The sequence below is a fragment of the Equus asinus genome, chromosome 5 (assembly GCF_041296235.1).
Source record: "Equus asinus isolate D_3611 breed Donkey chromosome 5, EquAss-T2T_v2, whole genome shotgun sequence".
Classification (NCBI taxonomy): domain Eukaryota; kingdom Metazoa; phylum Chordata; class Mammalia; order Perissodactyla; family Equidae; genus Equus; species Equus asinus.
The window spans coordinates 34139347-34154715 of NC_091794.1; the positions used below are offsets into that span (position 1 = coordinate 34139347).

A 15369-nucleotide genomic window follows, 5' to 3' on the forward strand; every position below is an offset into this window, starting at 1 on the left:
TCCTTTCATGCTTCTCCCCCTGCAGCCCACAAACTCCTAGCACACTGGGCTCCGGCTGTTCCTCAAACACAAACTCGTTCCCACTCCACAGCCCTGGCATTGACCATACCTTCTGCCTGCAATGCTCTTCCCTCTGACTTGTACATGGCTGGCTCCTTGTCATTCCGATCTCAGCTTCAACATCACCTCCCCAAGCCCTTCCTCCATTTGCTCACCATCTGAGTGCCCTATGTGAATCCTCCTAAGTGTCACTTATCATTGCTTAGGAGTGTCACTTATCATTCTCTCCTATTTACATGTTCATTTACTATCTGCCTCCTCCACACACCACTACCAGAATGCAAGTTCCAAGGGATCACCATTTCCTGTGTCTTTTTCTTTGCTCTAAACCCAGTGCTGGACCAGCGCCCAGAACACGACAAGGCACATAAATGGGAATCCAATAAAGATTTAATAATATCAGGTGAATACATGCCACAAATGGAAGAAACCTTCCAGCCCACCTAAGGGCCAGTAGCCCAGCACCATGGCTAACATCCTGGGCATTGACTCAGACACGGATCACTACAGCTTGCACTCAGGAGCTGGAGGAGTTTGGGCACATTCTCCCACTTCTCTAGACTTTCCTTTTCTCAAGTAAAATGGGGATAACAGCATGTGCCTTCTGGGAGTGCAAGGAGAACTGAAGGAGGTAAATCACGGAGACGCCTAGTGTAGGGTTCAGCACAGATGAAATGTTCACTGTCATCAACAGCAACCCCATCTTCCAGGTGGAAAAACTGAGACTCAGAAAGGAGTAATGCATCATCACCCACATTAAACAGTGACTTAGCAGCAGAGCCAGGTCAGAAATTCCATCTTCAGCCTCTGCCCACTGCTCTGCAGACCAGCTGTTTCTTAGACATAATAATGAAAATACTTGATATCACACCACTGATTTATATATTTCCTGCCTTGTTCCAGAAAGGATCTAAAGTACCTAACAAAAACAAAATCATGAACTGCGTGCATCTTTTAAGTGAGAAATTTGGGGAGGGAGATGGAAAAATAAAGTGAAAGAAAGGGAGGAAAAAATAAGAGCCATTTGCTAGAGGTGGGCTTCCAATTTAAGCTTTCCAGAGGCCAATACAAAATAGAGGAAAAAACCTGTGTATGGTCCTTTGGAACACATGTTAATGAAATGTCACAGCCACGTGTGAGGAGGTGTCACAATCCAGTTCAGAATCACCCTGGCTTGTCACACTCTTGCCAGCTAAAATCCAATACCTGCTTACTCCTGATCACATGCACACTAAGTCAGACTATCTGGGTTCAAATTCCAGCTCCATTACTGACTGTGTGACTTTGGGCAACTTACTTAACCCCTCGAAGCCTCAGGTTCTTCCTCTATAATGTGAAGGTGAAAAATAGTACCTGGATGGGTAAGTAAAGTATGGTATATACAAACAAGGGAATAGTATTCAGCCTTAAAAAGGAATGAAATTCTGACACGTGCTACAACATGGATGAACCTTGAGAACGTTATGCTAAGTGAAATACGTGAGTCAGTCACAAAAGGACAGATACTGTATGATTCCACTTATATGAGGTACCTAGAGTAGTCACATTCATACAGACAGAAGGAGAATGGAGGTTGCCATGGCTGGGGGGAGGGGAGCATGGGGAGTTGCTTAAATAGGCACAGTTTCAGTTTCACAAGATGAAAAGAGTTCTTGAGATGGATTGCACATGTGACTGTACTTAGCATTACTGAGTCATACACTTAAAAATGGTTAAGATGGTAAATGTTATGTATATTTTACCAAAATTTAAAATAAAATTTTTAAAAAAATACTACCTATTCACAGGTAGCTGTAGTAGCAACTCGATGATTTAGGTCATGTGCTTAGCCCATTGCTCGGTGCCCAGGAAACAATCAATTGACATCAGTTGTCCTTATAAACAGGAGCAGCATTCACATTGGTACTACCAACCCTCACCTCTCAGTACCCGTGTCTGTCAGCACCACAGCAGGAAAACATCCCAAGCCATCATGCTTCCAGGCAGCCTCCTCCCGCCTCGTGGGCAGGGCATACAATCACGGCCCAGCCACAGGTCACGGAGGAGGAGACAGGCTGCATGGAGGTTCCTGGGAGTCCTGAGCAGGTTCCTGCCTCCACACAGCAGCTTAGAAAGCTGCTTCCCTGCCCTGCCACACTGACCAGGAGAAATGCAGGTCTGAGAGCACTTTCTCTACTCTATTAAAATCTGCCACCTAATGCCACTGGCATCAAAGTGCTTCCCCAAAACACATCTCCATTGTCTTCCCTGCATTGGCAAAAGGGCCCCCCATGTTGATCGGAAACTGAATTGACAAGAGAGTCACTCGTTATGGTCATATAACATCTGGTGGACTGTAATAAGGTGGAGCCCTCTCAGTCTGTGCTGAATGCTGCCATTGCATCAAAGAAAGCTAAAGGGGTGTGTGTGTGTGTGTGTGTGTAAAATCTATTCAGAATCAGCGCTCACCTTTGAATGAGAGGGCATAATACCCCAGAATTCTTGCAGCTTCAAGAATATCAGTTGAGGCTCAGATGGAAAGCCCTGATCAATTTCTTTCAAAGCCCGTGCATAATTTCTACCGCCATCGATGAAACTGAAATAAAGGTCTCCACTATTCAGTTCTGCCTTTTGGACAAGCTATCATCCATTTCAGGAAAAGAAAAGATACAGGTAGCAAAGCACATCAGAAGGTAGCAGCTCACATTCAAACAACATTCACATAGCTGAAAGCAGAAAAAGGTGAGGAGGAACCAAAAAGGGAGAAAAAGTAAAATTTTAAAAACAATGCGTTCAAGCATCTGGAGTCCAGGTAACATGACAGAAAAAGGTCTGACCTGGGAGAACTTTGCTCCCGTTCTCGATTTCTCACCAAGCAGATCAGTAAGTGTGGGCAACTGGGGCATCTCTGAGTCTCAATTTCCTCCTCTGCAAAATGGGCATCTTCCCTGCCTGCCTGAAGGGGCAGCTGAAGTGTAGTGGAAGGAGGAATGATTGGGAGGGACAGGATCTGGGTCCTAATGCCTCCTAATTAGCAATGTATCTGCAAGGCAAATTAGTTGCACTCTCTGGCGCCCACTGCCCATTATCACGCTGTAAAATGAGACAGATGAACTGAATAATCTGAGACTCCCTCCAACTCTGACAGTCCACAGATCTACACAACGTCCCACACACCAGGTATTGATTCCAGCCTGTGGATGCCGTCTAAACGCTATACTGCAACACTTTGCATACTCTTACGTTCAACCATAACTCTGCTTTTTAAGCTAAACCTATCCCTCCCCAGTGTCCACGAACATCCCTTCTGGCTTGTTGCTTTAGCCGGAGGAATCAGACAGATGACAACACTCCCAAACCATCTCTCTGGCCAACTCTAGGCCTCAGGTAGGAGGAAATCTGTCTCATTTTTTTATATACAAATAGAATTTTTCCCCAGGCAGAGCCCCTCTCTAAATCCCACTGGAGAACTCAAGTACTCCCCTGGGAAAGCAGCTGTCCACACCCCAAATTAAAGCGACCAGTGCTCTCAGCAACGTGTCCCATTACCATGCAGGCAAGCCGGCCCTCAGGGCTGTAAGCCCCGGGTCTGCGAGCAGAAATGCCATTCGTTCCGGCAATAATGATGTACTCACGCGATGTCAGGCCCCACAGGCAGCTGGCCCTCCGCTGGCCCTCACTCCCTCTCATCCACCCTGAGTCCCACTGCAAGGAGGTGGTCCTGAGGCCCGAGGGGAACAGCACTGAGATATTCTACCCTCGTCTTCCAGAACTAGGGGCAAAGGAATGGAGGGGGAGGGGGTGGTGGCGGGGGTGGGGGGGCGACTTTGTTTCTGGAAACAAGAATTCAAATCCTGCTTCTAAACCCTGAGTCACCTCCTTCCCTTCCAGTAGATCAGCGTGGTGGGTAAACATTTCCATATATGGAGAGGCAGGCTGGAGGATGTCAGAAAAATCACCCTTCTCTCCTCTGGCCCTTGAAGAACATGCCCCACTTAAGACAGAATTCCTTACTCGGAGTAAATGATTAACCCCAAAAGAAGTGGAGTCTTAACTCTGCCACATGCCCCCCTGTTACAGAGAAAAGTCTCTCCCGCCCAAACAAGGAAGCAACTGGTTTGAAAGGATTTAAATTCACTTTAGGAATGAGGCCACCTAGAATGCAACTACATTTATGAAGTCAGTCTATTAATTTGGGGAAGGTGTTTGGGGGGATGCACCTGAAGAGGTCACCAAGAAGCCAGGCGGCAGTTCTTTGGGTGGCAGACGAGTCCTAAAGCAATCTCCACCCTGGGACTCCAATGCCAGACTCTTTGCCCAAGAGTCCTCCTGGGAACTTAGTTTCGGGTGAGTTCTTCATAGGACAGACACGAGGCAGGAAGACCCAGAATAAGAGCAGACTTTCAGGACAGCATTAGGGGGTTCAGGGGTAGGAGGGTGGAATGCTTAATTTAATTTATAAGATTAATTCCAATCCGAAGGTCCTGTGAAATGAAGGAGGACCAGTGAAGTCAGTCAGGAATGAATCTGGTCTAAAATGACTCCCGGGGCCAGCCTGGTGGTGTCATGGTCAAGTTCGCGTGCTCCACTTCAGCAGCCTGGGGTTTGCAGGTTTGGATCCCAGGCGTGGACCTAGCACCACTCGTCAAGCCATGCTGTGGCAGTATCTCACATAAAACAGAGGAAGATTGGCATAGGTCTTAGCTCAATGACAATCTTCCTCAAGCAAAAGGAGGAAGATTGGCAACAGATGTTAGCTCAGGGCCAATCTTCCTCACAAAAAAATTTTAAAAATAGGGGTGGGCCCAGTGGCTCAGCAGTTAAGTTCGCATGTTCTTCTTCAGCAGCCTGGGGTTCACCAGGTCATAACCCGGGTGCAGACATGGCACTGCTCATCAAGCCATGCTGTGGCAGGCGTCCCACATAGAAAGTAGAGGAAGATGGGCACGAATGTTAGCTCAGGGCCAGTCTTCCTCAGCAAAAAGAGGAGGATTGGCAGCAGATGTTAGCTCAGGGTTAATCTTCCTCAAAATAAAAATAAATAAAAAATAAAAAAATAATAATAAAAATAAAAACATAAATGACTCCAGACTGAATTAGAGGATGAGAAAGAAGAGAGATGAGCAGCTGAGGAAAATAGCAAAGTGGGAAGGAGGGATCTGCTCAGAGAAGGGAAAGCACATCTTGGCTTCCCAATGTTCTAATTTCTTAGCGTGATCTTGTTCTACTGTAGGCTATAAAGGCTTCTATAGGTCAGATGAGCCATTTTTCAGAATCATCACCTACTTCCTGACTTTTGGGCTTGCCCCATGAGGCTGCTGGTTCTCATTCTCAGGGAATCTTCAAGCAATGAACAGCACTGGTCAGAGTGTGAGGGGACCCAAGCCCTAAGCCCAGAAGAGGCACTCCTTAAGATTTTGGACAAATCAGTTTTCCTCTTCTAGCTTATATTCTCTCATCTACAAACTGGGTAGATATCCCCAAATTGTCCAACTATGCACTCTAAAAGCAGCTTCTACTTGGTCTATCCAAATAGTCATAACATTTATTTTGATTACTTGTTTTATATTTTTGCAAGCACGCCACAAGTACTTGAAAAAAAGCAAACAATTATTTACTGCATGTTTAATAAATGAGCACCAATATAAGTGACCATTAAATGACATAAGGAAACAGGATCCAAGAATCTTCCACCATATGCCAGAACCAGAACTCAGTACAGAATTCTTGCCACTGCAGTACTCCCAGGAGATCCTAGAGGTGGGCCAAAAGAAGGTAAAGGGATGCTCCTCATTTGTAACTGAGAAGACTAGCCGGCCATCAGCCTTGGTGGTTCTGTAGAAAGACTGTCATCCTATCAAGGATGGATCCCTTCTAACATCCTAACAGGAGCATTTCAGCATAGGAAAGAGATATTCCATGGTCCTAACAGGAGCATTTCAGCATAGGAAAGACATATTCCATGGAAAATAGCTGCCCAGGATGACCTGAGAAGTCTGAAAGCCAAGGACCAAGGAAGGAGCTACAGGGATAAGTATGAAATCCAGAACTAAAGGGCCCATATCCACCCTCCACTTCGCAAATAGCATTTGAAGACCAGTTTCCACATCCCCAAAGGGCCCTTCATTCCTTAATGTAGATGGGCCTCTCCTCCTCTTGACCATGGAGAACCACTGGCTCTGGGATGTCAAGAAGAGAAAAGATCATAAAGGCCACTGAGGCCCAATGTCCCTCCTGTTTATCAACCGCCCCGGTGATATCTCTGAGGTCTCTAGTGAGGTGGAGATCATTATCTCCTAAAGCTGTAAATTACGTCTTCCCAACAAAGTTCTTCCTTATCTTGAAACAGAATCTGGCTCCCTAGCCATCAACCTCCTGCTCCCAATTCTGCCTCTTGGAACCATAGAAATAACCTATACCTGTCTCACTGGTTTAGAATTTTTGAAAGTGAATATGGATACAGAAATGAAGCTGTGTGACATCTCATCCCTTGGTCACTTGGGCTGTTTCCTGACCATGCCACATTGCTAAGTCCTAATGCATCTGTTGCCAACTTGAAATCCATCCTTTCTGGGTTTTTCCATAAGCGTTACTGCTAAGCAACCCATCCTGCACATGTACCTCTAGCCTTGTGGATTCACAGGATATACCCTATTAAATCCCAGTCATTGAGAAACAAGAGGAGATAAACCTTTGAGACCAGTTCTCCATCCAACTCTACCCCATCGTCCACGCCAGGTTCCCATTCTTTATGGACAAAGCTCAGGGATGCAGATCCAATTCCCAGCTCCCCACTCCTGCTCTCGGGCCCTGCCAGACCTACAACTGTCTCCAGGATACAAGGCTGTTCCAAGGGACATTAAGAGAGAGCTCTGTAGGAAGAGCGGGCCTTGCCAGGACAAGAGCTCTCAGAACAACAAAGTGACCTGCCGGCAGGACAGCAGGGCCAATTTGCTGATCCCAGGGCTGGGAGCTTGTGATCCCTGACAACTCTGGCACCATTCTGGATCCTTACATAAAGGGGGAAGAAAGTGTTCTTTTCTGCCACAATTCTGATGGCACTATTTAGATTCAAGGTACACAAGGTACTGATGCCTCACATTAGAAGCACGCTTTACTGTTCAGTAAATGCTTTCCCAGACAGTCTCATTTCATCTCTACTGGCCATCACCCCTAGAGGTAGTGTTATACCCAATTTAGTGATAGGGAAACTGAGGCTCAGAGAGGTTATCTTCCCAAGGTCACCCCAACAGTAAGTAGTAAAAAGGACTCTGGTTTAGGATGTAGACCACTGGAGCTCCCAGTTCCAGTTCTGCTGCATACTAACTATATGACCTCTGGCCAACTGTTTCACTTTTCCAAACATCGGCTTCTACACCTGAAAATTAGAGATTAAAATAGCCCCTCTGTCTACCTCTCAGAGCAGTAATGAGGATCAAATGAGATAATGGGAGTGAAAGCCCTCTGGAAAACGGAGAAGGCTTTACAAGCGCGTATGGGATTATTGTGTGATTACTTGTAAATGACTGTGCATTCCATTACAAATACAAAAAGCAGTGAGGTCATTCTCAAGACAAAGAAACATTAAGGCTCTGGGAATTAAAAGGAAACGATTTGAGGTTCTACAGGGTTCTGTCTATATGCTACTCACTCTTGCAGTTGAAGTTCAGCAGCAACTGTCAGATTTTCAACCGCCAAGTCACATATGTCTACAGGACTGCTCCAGACAAACTCTCCCTTTTCAGCTACAAGCAAATGCCGGGCCAAAAGGAGGTAAGAGAGAAGGACGTTTGCAAGACCCCCTGAGAGCCTCAGTTCTGGAAACGTGACCTGTGATGTTTTCCTTGGAGAAGCTGTTAGAAACACAGGCTCCAGTTTCTCTGCAATTAATCCACGGGGAAATAAACGTACAGTAAAGGAGCTATTTACCAGAGAGCACGAAGGGAGCTACCAAGCATGAATTAATCAAGGGCACAGGATATTTCACGTTGCAGATACCAAAAAGATAGAAATCTCCAACCCGTTAAGCCTCCCAGCCCAGCTCACAGAGGCTCAACCTGGAATTCTGGGCATCCCAGGCAGCAGAGACGACCATTTACATACCAGAGGTCCTGCGGCAGATCACCTGGGAGCCAGAGGTCACCCAAGAAGCTCTGAGAGTGCAGCCGTTGGTCTATCTTCCTTCAGGCCTCTCCCAATACACTGGTCATCAGGATTCTCTTCAATTTCTGCAAAGATCCAAGTCATTGATGTCATTTATGGAGGGGCCGGATCTTCCCCAAAAATCCATTCCCAAGGCTGATGAGCACACAGCTCAAAGATGAGTGCTTTCTGGTTTACATTTTATCATCTACTTCCTTGTGCTTAACGCTGAAGAAAGGCACGAAATTAATTTGTTGCATAGATGTTTGGGCACCTAATAAGAGTGTGTGCCAGCACCCCCAGGGATGCCACAGTAAAGGGCTGTGAGATGCAGACAACTCCAAGGAGCTCGCAGGCACAGTAGGAGAGAGAGGCTGATCATAACGCAGGACTAGACGTAGTAGACTCCATGAGTTCAGACTTCAGTAGGGTCTCTACCTCAATGAGAGGGATGGACTTCTAGGCTAGGTATTAAAAGAGAATGGGACAGGGAGAGGAGGGGGTGAAGGAGCAAAGACTTTCCAGGTGAAAGGAAAGATTTGAAGGCAATGAGGAGCTATGTCCAGTGAAGAGCAAGTTTGGAAGATGTGTGAGCCACTAGTGGGAGAAGTGGGCAGAAGGCTGGAGACAAAACAGAGGTAACTCAGAAAGGTAACCTGAAGCCAAATAATTGTTGTAGGCTAAGGTGATTAGATTCTATTTCTAGGGGCTGGCCCCGTGGCCGAGTGGTTAAGTTCGCACGCTCCACTTCCAGCGGCCGAGGGTTTGGATCCTGGGTGCAGACGTGGCACTGCTCTTTAGGCCATGCTGAGGCGGCGTCCCACATGCCACAACTAGAAGGACTCACAACTAAAATATACAACTATGTACTGGGGGGATTTGGGGAGATTCTATTTCTAAAAGCAGAATGATTTTTCTGAGAAGTAAAGCTCTGATCACACCATTGATCAACTTAAAAAAGTAGTTTCTTTGGCTGCTCACTGCCAAATAATAATAACAACAACAATAACAACTACAATTTAATGAGTGTTTACTCCATTGCGGAGCATCGTAATAAGCAGGTTGCATATATTATCCCATTGAATCCCATCAAGAACCCTGTGAGCTAGGCAGTCCCATCCCCCATTACAGATGAGGAAATGAAGGATTAAAGAAAAAGTAAACCTGGCAAGTCTCAGAGAGAGTAACTGGAAGAGAAGTAACTGCAGAGTAACTGGAAGTAACTGGACTAACTAACTCACAATGCCAACTCAACCCTTTGCACTTCTAAAACGTGCTCTCCAATTTCTAACCCTCTTTCCCATTGCCCACTCTCCCTGTCCTATTCATATAAGATGAACTCATCCCCACAGAACTATCACACATAATAATCGTATAGAACAAACATAACTATCTCCAAAAACAGTTAGCAAAATTCCTTATTTTTTTGTCTCCCCACCAGACCCTTGGAGTCAGAAACCTTGCCTGTGTTCTCGGCACTGTGCAAACAGTGGACACTCAATAATTACATGTTTTCAGTTGAACAATGTCTCTGAAGGTTGGGCCAGCGAGGTCACACAATACTGGCTGTAATTTCCACTCTCTTCTGCACAGAAATTGAACTAATCTCAAGCAAGGTCTCAAGGTCCAAAGGGACACACAGCTAAGTTGAAAGATACAGGTCAAGGATGATGCACATGGGGCAGCCTCAAGGTTCTGCAGCTACTCAGAGGCTGCATGACCATGAAACTGCAGCTGGCGTTCCAAAAGCCTCAGAGAGAGGTGGGCAGAATGCACATTTCCTAGAAAAAGGGGATAAGCTCCGGGATCCCTCACAACTGTGACTTGTGCTAAGCCACTCTGTCTCTCAGCCTTGGTAAAAGGCCAGCCTGGGCTAGCACAGTGGTTTTCAAACTTTTTTTCTGCTTTGAACAAAGTGCTTTGCAGATGCTCAGATTGTAAATTAGGTAACAGCAGAGCTGCTCAGGCTGAACTTGAGTTCCTGTCCGCTGGTACTCTTCTCACCACTTGTCATCTCCCACACTCAGCACCCCAACCCCAAGGCCACCCCTGGAGTCTCCCAGGCTCAGGGGAGCACTGCTTGAAAACCACCAGCCCTCTGAGCTCTTCATAGTACCTTCCAGCTCTGATTCCAGTAACCTCTGTCTGAGAAGTACCTCCTTCATAAGCAGCTCTGCACTTTTACCAGTGAAATGGGCAATACATGGTGTAGCAGGGAAGAAAGAGTTCTCAAATTAGAAAGCTTGCATTATAATCTATTTAGGCCCTGTGTTCTCACAAGTAAGTTATTTAAATCTTGCTAAGCCTCAGTTTTCTCATCTGTAAAATGGGAAATAATACTGTTATCCACCTAATAAGTTTTCATAAAAGTTAACTAATTTAATATGCATAAGTTACCTTGTACAATGCCCACAATAAACACTGTGTCACGATCACCACATCGCTAAACTTATCTAAGTCCACAGGTAGAGAAGTAGGTAGCATTGTGTTGAAGGCAAAGAAGATACTCGATAAAGGATAGGGGCCCATTTCTTTCCTTCCTTGCTCTCATGGACATTTTCAACCTGAACAAACAATATGATGGCAATAATAAGCTGGAGGGAGGAACATATTTTGTGTCCCAAATTCCCTACAGCTCATCTTTGAAAACTCTTACAGCTTGTCTCTGGAATCTTTGACACTCATGGCCGTTTTAGGCTTCCAAGGATGTCAAGCGTGCAGAAAGTGAGTTTGAGAAAAACAGTGTTCCAGGTCAGTAGCACAGGAGGAAGTGTTAGAGTTGCTATCCCAGCTCCCAGCTTCCACACCCACCAGCTGAGTGGCTGAGAAATGCCATCTGCTCTCTGGGCCTCGATTTCCTTTTCTGTAAAACAGGGATAAGAACAATCCACCTTCTACCTCCCCAGGATGCTGAGTAGGACCAAGAAATTAACAACTGCGAAAGCTCTTGAAAACTTCACTGCTCTATACCTCTATAAAATATTATCATTTTTATTATAACCTCAAGCAAAAAGTTGAACCACTGCAAAAAATAACTTAGAATGTGACCAAAACTTGGGAATCCCCCTGTGTTGAGGCCCCTGTTCCAACTTCAAGATTCTCTGTCTCTCATCTGAGCTTTGCCATAGGTTCCCCGGACATCCTGAAGGTGCTGCTGGGTTAACCCCCATTTCATCACCACTCTCCTAGCTGACTCCTCACCAGTGGCCTGAACTGCACAAAAAATACTGCCCAGCTGCCCTCAGGCCAGCACTCAGGACCTCCAGAATGGGCTCCAACCCATCTTTCCAGCCACATCTCCCATTATATTGCTACGTGAACCCCTGGCTCCAGGCAAGAGCATACCCCCAATTTCTTACAATTCCAAGATTTGGCCATGATCCCCCACCCCCCACCCCCATGCTGTGCCTCTGAAGCTGAGCACAAAATTTCTTTACTGTGCAGTGGAGAAGCAGACCTGTTAGGAGTCTTCTGTGCTTGGGGTGCGGTCAGCAGTGTCTTCACTGCCCCATCCTTTCTCTAAAGATGGTCCCAACAATTATTGGTCCATAAACAGCCACATCATGATAAATAGACATTTCTGTATTTCTGTGTCATTGATCAATCTTTTCACATGCCCCACCTTTTTAAATGCATAATGTCAGATATGACCATGACATCCATTTTACAAATGAAGAACCTGAGGGTCTATAATATAATAAGTAGCTGAGCCAGCAGCCAGTGCAGGCTCTTGGCTCCAGAGCCCGTGCACACTACAGTCTCTCCTGCAGCAGCAGAGCGCAACTGAAACCCTGCTATAGAAGGTGCTGGCCTTGCGGCTAGCTTACTGTGACCCTGCCCAAATCACTTTCTTTCTCTGAGCCATAAAATGAGGACTCTGGGGTCATGCCATACATCTACACACCCCTTTCTCTCTCCTCCTGAAAGATTTCAGAAATGAAACCTTAGAGAGGAACAAACAAGGTAATGTCTTACATATGTGTTTGGTCAGTTCCACCCGAACTTTGCTAAAAAAAGGAAGGATCCACCCAAGTGTCAAAAAGCCACCATGCCAACCCAGTGGCATAGTGGTTAAGTTCGCATGCTCTGCTTCACTGGCCCAGGGTTCACAGGTTTGGATCCCGGTTGTGGACCTACACACCGCTCATGAAGCCTCAAGCAAAAAGCGGAAGACTGGTAACGGATGTTAGCTCAGAGTCAATCTTCCTCACCAACTACAAACAAGAAAAGCCACCATGACTCTACAGATGGCACAGGGAACACTATGTGACAGCATCACCATACAGACCAGCAAGCCGTTCCCCAAGAAGCACTGCAGTCATGGCCACAGCCCATGAACCTTGTCAGCAAATTGCTACTTTGATTGGCAATTTTTAATAAGCTCAAAATGCAAGAGCATTAATACAGACTGCACAGTATGCACCTTACATACCTCAAGGCCTGTGGGCTCCACGAGGGAGGGCAATGGAAGAATCTCTCTTTCCTTCAAGATTCTTAAGACATTCGCTTCTCTCTTTAGTGTAGGCAACTACTAGTGAGCACGCACTTTCACCTGGATTTGGAGACAGTATCTGTGTGGCAGGCTGTTGTGCCCTCTTCGCCTATTCTCCTAAAGTCCAAATGCTGACTGCCAGGCTCTGCTAGGACCATAGGATCCTAGATATGGCAAAACTCAGGTACCAACTGGTCCAACTCTTGCAAATGACTTGCCTGGGGCATTCATTCATTCAAAAAACATCACTGATGTCTACTTGATGCACAGTGATAAGACGAGGCTAGGTTTCTACTCTCAAGGACCCTGCGCTGATATCTTAAGTGGCTTCCCAATGGCAAGAGAATAAGGCCAAGTGCTTTATCTAATATCTCAAGTTTCTCAATAACTTGGACTCACCCTTCCATTCTCACCATAAATCCCCTCCCACTGCCACTCAGCACACATTCTTTGCTTTATTCAGACTGAACTCTTAGCTCACATTACTCCCTTTGCTTGTCCTATTTCCTCTCCCATCCCAACATCAAATATGGATATCCTACACATCCTTCAGGGTCTATTGGTAGTTCTCAACAGGAATGAGGTCGCTCTTTGAAGACAGGCATTTATTTCTGCAGTGTCTCATATATGAGAGGATACCTAGCACCTCTGGCCCTGACCACTAAATGACAATGGTGGTCTGGTCTCCAGCATTGAGACAACCAAAAACACTCCACCACATTTGCAAATGCCCCTTAAAGAGATGACGCTGCCCCCAACTGAAAATCACCCGACCACTGTCACCCTACACGACACCTCCCTTGCTTCTCAGTCCGGTTGGAATACCTCTCTTAGAATTTGCTCAGCCTGCTCTCCAGGACATCAATCACCACCTTCCTTATACTATTCTTCCCATATACTTGACTTACTCCCTTTCCAGAGACGACTCCCAGTGGAAGAATTCATGACTTTCCTCAGCCCATAGTGGCAAATCTAGCACAGCGTCAGCCTCATAGTAAGTGTTTAATAAACAGTTGTGAACAAATTATGTAAACAAGACAACTGCCCAGGGCATGACTCCCAGGAGGAGATTAAACTGAACTGGAAAATTGCAAATCAACCACTGTTGTCAAAACTCAGGAGAACCCAATTCAGAATCTGAAATTGGGCAAATGGTCTGCTTTTTGGGGATATTAAGTATATTAACGTTATATATTTTATGTAAATAAACAAATATTAAATAGAATATTATATCTAATTATATTATAAAACTAGAATTAATTATACATATTAACTGTTTTCGGATAACAACTCCTGCACATTTTTAAATGGACATGTTGGTGGTAGATAGATTCTCTTGATGTGGCCCAGGGTTCCTTTCCACACGCTAAAGTGCCCTCCTGCATGGCAGAAACAGACTGCTAAAGACTACATTTCCCACACTCCCTTGAAGCTAGTAAATTAGGTTCCAGCAATAAGACGTACTTGTGTGAGACTCAGAAGGTAAAAGTGAAGCTACATCCTCCTGCAGCTATCTTTACTGGCAAGCAACACTGTGGGACCCTAGGAGTCAAATGCAGCTCCATTTGGCAATCTAACACCCCACCACCAACCATGAGGATGTTGAGAAAAGTTTTAAAGACCCCAGCAGTGACTTCCTAATGCCATCTTCCTCATCCCTGAAGTGTGGCTCTGGAATAAATTCTTAAACTCAATAGCTCCAGATGTAGCCTCTCGGCTTCTGCTGTTCCAGCCTCTCCAACAATTTTGTTAGCATCTCTTCCCATGAATCAATCTCTTTCCACTTAAATTATGTGGGATGTCTTTCCTGCATTTAAGCCTGATAGATGCAAAAGGGCAAAAACAAAAACAAAAACAATAGATCAATTAAATGACTCTTTATTTCATTTTTTCTTTTTTTTTTTTTTTTTTTTGCTGAGGAAGACTCGGCCTGAGGTAACATCCACTGCCAATCCTCCTCTTTTATTGCTTGAGGAATATTAGCCCTGAGCTAACATCTGTGCCAATCCTCCACTATTTTTTTGTATGTAGGACACTTGCACAGCATGGGGGGTGAGTGAAGTAGGTCCGTGCCCAGGATCCCAACCTGCAAACCAGGACCACTGAAGCAGAGCACATGAAATTTTAACCACTTGGCCACAGGGCTGGGCTCCATTCCTCTATTTCTTGATCTGCTCAAGACCTATGTGTATCTATACAAAAGACCTTCTCCCTGGCCTCTGCGAAGGGAAGAAAAATATCTCAGACGACTGTCACGAGCCAAACAGACCTAACAGACATAAATACCAGATGTCATAAGCAAATAGAATACACAGACTAGCTTATGGTCTATGTAAACTCCAGTTCACACAAAATGAAGCATGGTTATAGCATCATTACTGACTCTTTCCTGAGACTTCTTGGCTTGACCTCTTCATTTTCCAGATTTGCCACTGAATACTTCAGTGCCTCCAAGCCACGCCAGCTGCACACCTAGCCATCTGCTCTGTGCAGCCCCACAGAGCAGGCCTCCAGAAATGTCTGTTCCTGTCCTTGTTTCCTTATTTGTAAAATAGGGAGAGCAGTAGTACCTTCCTCAGAGGTTCGTTTATAGGATTGGGTGAAGAACTATAAATAAAGCCGCTACAACAGTGACTGGCACACAGTGATTGCTTGCTAAGTGTCACCTTGTGTGTAAACCCAGGAGCAATCTTAGG

The 15369-nt window shown here is 45.5% G+C and overlaps 1 protein-coding gene across 18 annotated transcripts in view; it reads right to left on the reverse strand.

Moving 5' to 3' along the window:
- Positions 1-15369, reverse strand: part of LPP (LIM domain containing preferred translocation partner in lipoma) — a 655109-nt gene that overhangs the window by 594527 nt on the left and 45213 nt on the right. For 15 of the 18 annotated variants that reach the window (XM_070509219.1, XM_070509220.1, XM_044771277.2 and 12 more), the window contains exon 2: positions 8143-8267. The gene's annotated coding sequence lies outside the window, so the exon portion shown is untranslated. Of the gene's footprint in view, positions 1-3674; positions 3902-8142; positions 8268-15369 lie in introns of those variants that run through there. The other 3 variants (XM_014843371.3, XM_044771278.2, XM_070509231.1) reach the window with 3 other exon arrangements.